This window comes from Chiloscyllium plagiosum, chromosome 1 (genome assembly GCF_004010195.1).
Source record: "Chiloscyllium plagiosum isolate BGI_BamShark_2017 chromosome 1, ASM401019v2, whole genome shotgun sequence".
In the NCBI taxonomy this organism is placed as follows: domain Eukaryota; kingdom Metazoa; phylum Chordata; class Chondrichthyes; order Orectolobiformes; family Hemiscylliidae; genus Chiloscyllium; species Chiloscyllium plagiosum.
The window spans coordinates 11996914-12005891 of NC_057710.1; positions in this window are offsets into that span (position 1 = coordinate 11996914).

Here is an 8978-nt window from a genome sequence, read left to right on the forward strand (position 1 = left end):
ATGCATTCATCTGCTCTATCCCCCTATTCCTGCCCTCACTAGCTCGTAGCACTGGGAGTAATCCAGATATTACTACCCTTGATGACCTCCTTTTTAAATTTCTACCTTACTCTCTGCAATCTCCCTTCAGAATCTCAACCTTTTCTCTTCCAATGTCGTTGGTTCCAATGTGGACAATGACCTCCTGCTGGCCCCTCTCCCCCGTGAGAACATTCTGCACCCTCTCTGAGACATCCTTGATCCTGGCACCAGTTAAACAACACACCATTCTGATTTTTCTCTGCTGGCCACAGAAATGTCTGTCTGTACTTCTGACTACAGAGTCCCCTAACACAATTGATCTCTTGGAAGCCGATGTCCCCCTTGTTGCTTTAGAGCCAGGCTCAATACCAGAAACTTGGCTGTTTGTGCTACGTTCCCCTGAGAATCCATCACCCCCTACATTTTCCAAAACAGCATACCTGTTTGAAATGGGTATATCCACAAAAGAGTCCTGCTCTAGTTGCCTACCTCTCTTACCCTTCCTGGAGTTAACCCATCTATGTGACTGTATCTGAGACTTTCCCCCCTTTCTATAACTGCCATCCATCACATACTGTTGCTGTTGCAAATTCCTCATTGCTTCTATTTGTCTCTCCAAACGATCCACTTGATCTGTTAAGATTCGCTTCCAACAGCATTTATGGCAGGTATAACCCACAGTAATCCTTAAACTCTCTTTAAACTCCCACATCTGACAAGAAGTACATATCACTGTAAAGGCCACTTTTGCTCCTTCACAATCTACAGACCCAGAAAATAACACTGTCTTATTCCTCTACAAAAACTGCCCCAGGTTAAATTAATAGCTATGGCTTATATTTTAAGTTTAATCAAGAGACATATAATCAAGAAAGAATCCACTGTATCCACTACTGCAGCCTTTCTCTTGGACAGACTTAAAACAACAATTAACTTATCTGATTCTGTGCTGTGGACTTCACCCAATAGTTCCTCCAAGATTAGTTGTGAATTTCACTGTTTGTTAATTTTCCCAGATGCACTCCGATGTCCAGTGATACACGAATTCAAACAGCAAAGGCAGTAACTGTGCAGGTTTTCTCTCTCTCTCTCCTGCACTGTCCTCACCATGTGCTTCCTTTGTCTGCTCTTCTCCCTTTTAAACTGCTGTTGTTTTGACTTTTTTTCCCCAAAGGTCCAAAACAATGCAACAGCATATAAAACAGTAATTGCTGCTCCTGGAATTCGATCTCAGCACATGCAGGAGAATGGAAGATTTATACCTTGATGCTTTTGGGAGCTGGGACTAGTTCCATAAAATACTTTTCCAGTGCACTCACGAATGGAGGTATTTTTATTCAGCCTGTACAGGCATGTTATGATTGGAACAGGCTGTATTTGAGCCCGGGACTTCCAGTCCAGCTGTGGGGAGCACTGACACTGTGCCACAAAAGCCCTAGTTACTGTTTAATATTGGCAGTAAACTGTTCAACAAAAACATTGAATTGAATTGAATTTATTGTCACATGTACTGAGGCACAGTGAAAAGCTTTGTCTTGCAAGCAATACAAGTAGGTCACATTAGTTAAGTAGCATTGATAAATAAATAATATGTAAACAGAGGCAAAAACAAAAATACAGGTTCAGGCAAATTTTAAGAGTTTGTGAGTCCATTCAGTATTCTAACAACAGTAGGGTAGAAATCGTTACGAAACCGGCTGGTGCGTGTGTTCAGGCTTCTGTACCTTATCCCCGGTAAAGGTTGTAGAAAAACATTGCCAGGGTGAGATGGATCTTTGAAAATATCTATCAAGCAATGAGATAAATGACCAACTAAACTTTTAGTGATAGTGGTTCAAAGATAATTGTTTACTTGCGTACTGGAAGAACACTAATGTTTTTATTCAAAGGGTACAATAGGACCAGATATGATTTAAATTTAATATCTTTGAAACATCGCTCCTCCAACATCACAGGACTCTTCAGTACTGCACTGAAATATCAATGAAGATCTTGTGTCTCAAGACTTGAAATGAGGCTTCACTCCAGAATCATATGAGCCAGACAGCAGTGTAAACATAGAATTATAGAATCAAATAGTACAGTAGCCCATCAAGTCTGTACACACCAAAACCTACGCTAAATCTATACTTCTCCCACTTTGCAATACTAGGCTTATAGCCTTAAACGTTATGACATTCAAGAGCGTATTTAGGTAATTTTACGGGTTGTGAGGTTTCCCACCTCAACTACCTTTAAGGCTGCACATTCCAGATTCCCACCAACTTCTGAGTTAAAAATATGTTACTAAAATACCCTAACAACCTTCTGCCTTTTGCCCTAAAGTTATGCTCCTTCAACTAAAGAGAATAGAAGCTTTCTATCGACCCTATCCACACCTCTTACAATCTTATATACCTCAGTTAAGTGCCCCCTCACACTTGTCTGCTCCAAAGAAAATAATCCGAATTTATCTAGCTTCTCTTTGCAGCTGAGCTGCTCCAGTCGAGGCAAAGAACTAGTGAAGCTCCTTTCCATTCCCTCAGAAGCCATTACATCCTTCCTCTAGTATGGTGACCAGAACTGTACACAGTACTCCAACTATGGTTGTCCACTTCCCTGCAATGCCAGAACAGATAAATGCAAGTATCCTGTATGCCTTTTTAACTACCACATTATCCTGTCCTGCTGCTTTCAGGGTTCTGTGGATAAGCATTCCATGATCACTTTGTTCGTCTGAATGCCCTAGTGTCGTGCTATTCATTGAGTACTCCCTTGTCTTGTTCTTCCAAAGTGCATCACCTCACACCCATCACACTGATCTCCCCATCTGATGAATCTATCTGTATTCTCCTTTAACCCAAGATCTTCTTCCTCGCTGTTAGTCACCCAGGCAATCTTTCTGTCAGCTGCAAACTTTCTTTTCATTTCTCTTCACACCAACTCCATCCCCCTCCAGCATTTCTTCTACATCATTTATATCTGTATATACCTGTGCCATGAATAATAAAGAACCCCACTCTAATCCCTGTGGTACACCCCTGGACAGTAATTCCCACTCACACAGGCAGCCATCTACTTTGTCCCTTTGTCTCCAACCACCTAGGCAATGTTTAGTCAAATTTGCTAAATTACCCTGGATCCCATGTGTTCTCACCTTTTTTATCAGTTTCCCATGTGGGATCTGATCAAAGGTCTTGCAGGAATCCATTTAAACTATATTTGCTGCTGCCTTACCCTTATCTACATACCTGATCACTTCCTTGCAAAATTCAATCAAATCTGTTGATCATGATCTCCCTCTGACAAATCCATGATTACTACCCCGATCAAACCTTGCCTCTCCAATTAGAGGTTAATTCTCTCCTTCAGTATTTTCACATTATGCAAATGCCTTCTAATACTTATATGAGTAATTACTATATTTTAAGCTCTATTTATTTTTTCTATTGCTATCATACAAAAATCATCCTCCTAAAAGTCACAGTTCCCACCATGTTCCATATTTGCGATGGTTTTTCACTGGAGTTTTACAATAGGTTAATGCCCATGATGTCAATTGCATGTAGATCCCTGGCCATATTTCTGGGCACACACCCATTGAGAAATATGTCAATGAAATTGCCATGGGCTTGATTTTCTTAACAGTGAGTTAGGTTCTAACTCGTACTGCTTCTTTATTTTTAACTTACCCATCGTAAACTATCTCAGAGTTAAAATCACACTGGGGGCCTATTAACACATAACATTTCCCATGGCATACGAGGGAATAATTTAACTATGGAACTTTCAAGGTTGAGACTGTTGACTACTGCCTTTACTTTCAATTCAATGACCCAAAAACATTAGCTTGAGACTTAACACAAAGCATGACTAATAGCTTTAGTAACTTGTGGCTGCACAAACGTAATGACCTTCTTTGATCAATAAATAATACACTTGTTGCTTTCAGCTACAATCGACATGTAATGCAGAGTTTAAAAACATAAACTTTAATGTAGCATGTCAGAGAAAGTGTTGCTGCGACTTTTAATTGGAAGCACAAAACGTCTGTTGAATACATACAAGTCTACTTCAATCGAAGATTAAGAGTTAAACCAGGAGTCATTGACTGCTTAAATCCCTTTCTTTCATGAAATTTTCAACAGATTTTCCTCTTGGATGTAAATTATCATCTAGGCAGAGTGCAAGAATAGAGAATAGGAGCAGGAAAAGGCCATTCGACCCTTCAGGCCTGCTTTGCCACTTATTATGATCATGGTTAATCATCCAACTCAATAACCTGATCCCGCTTCTCCTGGATAAAAGCAAATTACTGCGGATGCTGGAATCTGAAACCAAAAGAGAAAATGCTGGAAAATCTCAGCAGGTCTGGCAGCGTCTGTAAGGAGAGAAAAGAGCTGACATTTCGAGTCTAACTGACCCTTTGTCAAAGCTTTGACAAAGAGTCAGTTAGAATCGAAAGGTCAGCTCTTTTCTCTCCTTACAGATGCTGCCAGACCTGTTAAGATTTTCCAGCATTTTTTCTCTTGGTTCCCACTTCCCCTGTATCTTTGATCCCTATTGTCCCAAGTGTTACATCCAATTCTGCTTGAAATCATACAATGTTTTGGCCTCAGCTGCTTTCTGTGGTTAACAAATGACGCAATCTCACTACTGTCTTACCTCTTGCTGAAAGGTTGTGGGTTCAAGCCCTACTCCATTGGCTTTATCTCATAGTCCAAGCTGAAGCTTCAGTGTGATACTGAAAGGAGACTTCACTATCAGAGGTGTTGGTAATCAAATAGAACACTACTTTCACTCAACAGTTTGATTTATAAGAGGATGAGCTTTAATGAAAAGAGTAAGGGCAATTTCCCTGATTTTCTCAGCTACTGTTATTCCTCAATCAATATCTAAATTATATCCAGTCATTTATTTATCTACCGCATTTTAGGATCCTAAAAAAAACTGAAGAGACAGTGGACTCAGTGGTTGTAGTCATTCAAAATTCCCTGGATTCTGTTAAGATCTTAGCAAATTACAAAACTGCATACGTAATAGTTCTATTCAAGAAAAGAGAGAGACAGATGGTCTCTCCAGTTGGGAAGATGATCTTGCTTGGTGGAGGTCAGACATCTCAGCTCTTTTAAGCTGCTTTATCAATGACCTTCCCTCCATCATAAGGTCAAAAGTGGGGATGTTCACCGATGAATACATAATGTTCAGCATCATTCACAACTCCTCAGACAGTGAAGCAGTTTGTGTCCAAATGCAACATGACTCGGGCAATACCCAGGCTTGGGCTGACAAGTGGCAAGTAACATTTGTGCCACACAAATGCCAGGATATGACCATCACCAACAAGAGACAATCTAACCACTGCTCCTTGACAAGTGTTACCATCACTGAAACCCCCACGATCATTGTTATCATTGATCAGAAACTCAAATGGACTCACCACATAAATGCAATGGCTACAAGAGCTGGTCAGAGGCTAGGAATATTGTGGCAAGTAACTCACCTCCTGACTCCCGAAAGCTGGTCTACCACCTACAAGGCACAATTCAGGAGTGTGATGGAATACTCCCCACTTGCCCTCAATGAATGCAGCCCCAACAACACTTAAGAAGCTTGACACCATCCAGGACAAAACAGCCCGGTTGATTGGCACCACATCTACAAACATCCACTACTGATGTTCAGCAGCAGCAATGTATACTATCTACAAGATGCACTGCAGAAATTCACCAAAGATCCTCAGACAATACCTTCCAAACCCCCAATCACTTCCATTTAGAAGGACAAGGGCAGCAGATATATGGGAATATCACCATCTTCAAGTTCCCTTCCAGGCCACTCACCATCCTAACTTGGAAATACATTGGCATTCCTTGAGTGTCCCTGGGTCAGAATCCTGGAATTCCCTCCCTAATGACATTGTGGGTCAACACACAGCAGGGTAACTGCAGCAGTAAAGAAGGCAGTTCACCTCCACCTTCTCAAAGGCAACTAGGGATGGGCACCAAAAGCTGGCCAGGCCACATCCCACAAAATAAATTAAAAATACATTTAAAAAAGAAAGCAGGAAACTAAAGGCCAGTTACTCTAACATCTGTTATTGTGAAATGCTGGAATTCATTATTAAGCAAGGAATAGCAAAACATTCAGAGAATCATAATATGATCAGGCAAAGTCAATATCATTTTATGAAATGGAAATGAATTTGACAAATTTATTTCTTTGCAGATGTAACAAGTTGGCTTGATAAAGGGGAACCAGTAGGTGAAGTTATGGTGCAGTGTATAATATATTAACACTGTTAATATACTAACACAGGACTACCCAGGAAGTAGTAATTGAAGATAAATGGATCATTTCCAAGTTGGCAATTGTAGTTAGTGGCATTAGTATGGGGGCCTCAGCAATTTACAACATATATTGATGACTTTGGCAAGGGGATTGAATATATTCTAGTCAAATTTACAGACAATATCAAGATGGGTATCAAACAATTTGTGAAAGGATACAAAGGACCTGGAAAGGGATATAAATATGTCAAGCGAATGAGCAAATATTCACCAATGCTCCATAGACAGCACCTTCCAACTCCACAATAACTTCCATCTAGAAGGACAAGGGAAGCAGATACATGGGAACACCATCATTAGCAAGTTCTCCTCCAAAACACTCACCATCCTGAATTGGAAATATATCTTCATTTCTTCCTTGCTGGATCAAAATCCTGGAATTCTTTTCCTAAAAGCATTGTGGTTCAACCTAAAGCATATGGAGTGCAGTTCAAGAAGGTATCTCACCGCCATGTTCTCAAGGGCAGCTCAGGACATTGTGCAAGCGTCCCCTCTTCTGACTTTAAAATGGAGGAAAAGTCATTGATGAAGCAGCTGAAGATCAGAAGATGGTTGGACCTAGGACACTATCCTGAGGAACTCCTGCAGAGATGTCCTAGAGCTGAGATGACTAACCTCCAACGAACATGACCATCTTTCTATGTGCCAGGTATGGTTACAAACAGTGGAGATTTTAACCCTTTAATATCTATTGATTCCAGTTTTGCTAGGGCTCTTTGACGCCACACTAGGTCAAATGAAACTTTGATGTCCAAGGATGTCACTCTCACCTAACCTCTGAAATTTAGCTTTTTGTCCAGGTTTGAACCAAGGTCATAATGAGTTCAGAAGCTGAACCCTAAACTGGGCATCACTTATGCAGATTATTGCTGAGTAGGTGCTGCTTGCTAGTACTGTTGACGACATCTACCAGCGCTTTACTGATGATCGAGAGTGGATTGATTGGCCTCTAATTGACAGGGTTGGATTTGTCCTGCTTTTTGTGTACAGGACATAACTGGATAATTTTCTGCATTTTCGGGTAGATTCCAGTGTTGTAATTGTACTGAAAGGCTTAGCTAGGGGAACAGCAAGTTCTGGACCTCAAGTCTTCTGTATTATTGCTGGAATGTTGTCAGGGCCCATAGTCTTTACAGAATCCAGTGTCTCCAACCATTTCTTGATATAACAGAGTGAATCAAATTGGCTGAAGACTGCTTTCTACAATCCTGGCGACCACTGGAGGAGGTTGAGATGCATCATCCACTCACATTTGTGGCTGAGGTTTGCTGCAAATACTTCAGGTTACTTTTTTAGTACTGATCTGGTGTGCTCTTCCATTATTAAGATGGGGATATTTGGTGAGCCTCCCCCTCCAGTGAGTTGTTTAATTGTCCACCATCATTCGTGGCCAGATGTGGCAGGATTTCAAAACTTAGATCGAGTCCATTGGTCGTGAGATCACTTAGCACTGTCTATCACTTCCTGCTTTTGTTGTTTGGCGTGCAAGTAGTCCTGTTTAGTAGCTTCACCAGATTGGCACCTCATTTTCAGGAATGCCTGGAGCTGCTCTCAGCAGGTCCTCCTGCACTCTCCATTGAACCAAGCTTGATACCCTAACTTGATAGTAATGGTTGAATGGGGGATATGCCAGGCCATAAGGCTGCAGATTGTATTGTAGGACAATTCTGCTGCTGTTGATGGCCCACGCTGCTTCATTAATGCCCAGTTTTTAGTTGCTAGATCTGTTTGAAGTCTCTCTCATTTATCAGTAGTAGTGCCACACAACATGGATGGAGGGTATTCTCAAAGCAAAGGTAGGACTTCGGCTCCACAAGGACTGTACGGTAATTGCTCTTACTGATACTGTCATGGTCAGATGCATCTGTAAATGGAAAATTGGTAAGGATGAGGTCAAGTACCCTTTTCCCTCCTGTTGGCTCCTCAGCTAGATCCAGTCTCACAGCTATGTCCTTTAGGACCCGACCAGCTCAATCAGTAGTGCTGCTGTCAAGCCACTCTACTTGACAGGCTAAATGCTGATGATTCCCCTCATGCAAGAATCTAAAACTAGGGGACACAATTTCAAAATAACAGAATGATTATTCATAAAGCAATATCCCTCCAGCAACATGCAGATATGGCCAGTGATATCATCTGACTATGACAGAAGAGACCCACATGACATATCTGCACATGTGAAGATTAGATTAGATTAGATTACTTACAGTGTGGAAACAGGCCCTTCGGTCCAACAAGTCCACACCTACCCTCCGAAGAGCAACCCACCCAGGCCCATTCCCCTACATTTACCCCTTCACCTAACACTACGGGCAATTTAGCATGGCCAATTCACCTAATCTGCATATCTTTGTACTGTGAAGATGTCACAGAAGATGTCATTATCATCTGTGCAAGGAGTTGGAATGGTGAGACAAAGACTTGGGTCCAAGTGTTTGCAGGGCAATGGCTGGGAGTGGGTGTGGGACCGGGCCAGCACTAAAAGCAGAGATAGGAAATGGTCAAATCCACACCAGGGAGTGGGCAAGGTGAGGCTGGGATTTGAGGCAGAGGATGGTGAAGGTAGAGGACTGCACCGAGAGCTTGGGAATAGCAAGGCTGTCACATCAGTCTGCTGGTCCTGCCATT